We start from the raw sequence: 1200 nt of genomic DNA, 5'->3' as shown, positions 1-1200 counted from the left end.
CCTACATATTTTGATCTGCCTAGTGTGCTAGACATCTATGCACAGAAACATGGAACTAAAATATATGACTTCATCGAATTTTTGTGGTATACCTAGCTAAGGAAGTCTGATTTAGTTTCCTAAATTCCTTCTCAAAAATTAACGATTTAGTTTCATGACCCATACGTAAATTATGCCGAAGGCTTTTTGAGAGTGAGCTAAGAAACTGTGTTGGCAGGCAAGTTGATATGCCAATTTGTCTAGCCAGGTGTGTCAAGTTGCATAGGTTACAAAAACAACGTTAGAGTAGTGTCAGCGCTGTTGTATGACAACATGTCACATAACGGTTTCTGCTTAGAATCTTGAAGATTGAAGTATAAATATATGATTAATATAAATTTGTTAAATTAAGATAAATATTAAATTGCTGTTCTAAACGTAGCGGTTTGCAGAAGAGTCCGCGTTTAGCCAACTTCACTGAATTCGAAGTTAATTAATTTTGTAGTGTCAGTGGACCTATAGGGGTATAGGTAGTAGAAACTACGGCATAAGAATAGTAAAACGATTGTAGGTTGTGCTTATACTTTACTAAATTAGAGACACAGATCTGTTTTGTTTTTGTTTATCTTTACAACTGGCCTGTTACAGTGTAGTACTGTTTTGACGCAATCAGAGTGATTCAATATCTAGTGTCAGTCTTGCTGTGTCCTCTAACTTATTTGGAAAATTAGCATTTTTCTCATTTGAGGAGCTAAAGTACTTTTACCTTTGGGATGTGCAAGAAAGGCCAATCAATTAGTTAATTAATAACAGCGTTGTGGAGTGAAACACCAGACTGTTTCTCAAATGCTTGAATTGAAAGAGACATGGAAGTGAGTGCAAATGCGGCCGAGAAAAGGTGTGCATGCTTGCGCTGCCTAACCGAAGTCTAGATGTACAAGGCGTGCCCCGGTCCCAGCACGCCCATTGACACACCTAACCTAGACTAGACGATGATGTAATGCACGAGCACAGACTAACTGGTTAGCTAGAGTGTGTAAGCCCGTCGTTAGAACCATTCTGGATTGACATTGTTCTTTCTCTCAACGCATTAAGTTGGTCAGCTAACTCGTCCGTGTAACCATGCATAGAGTTGATATAGACACTAGACTGCGTCGTTTGCAGTCGTAAAGTGTGGTATAGTGTTACAGCATGTTACAGTTTGTTGTATATCTTTAGCTA

This window comes from Corticium candelabrum, chromosome 4 (assembly GCF_963422355.1).
Source record: "Corticium candelabrum chromosome 4, ooCorCand1.1, whole genome shotgun sequence".
Classification (NCBI taxonomy): Eukaryota; Metazoa; Porifera; class Homoscleromorpha; order Homosclerophorida; family Plakinidae; genus Corticium; species Corticium candelabrum.
This window is presented reverse-complemented; position numbering follows the sequence as displayed.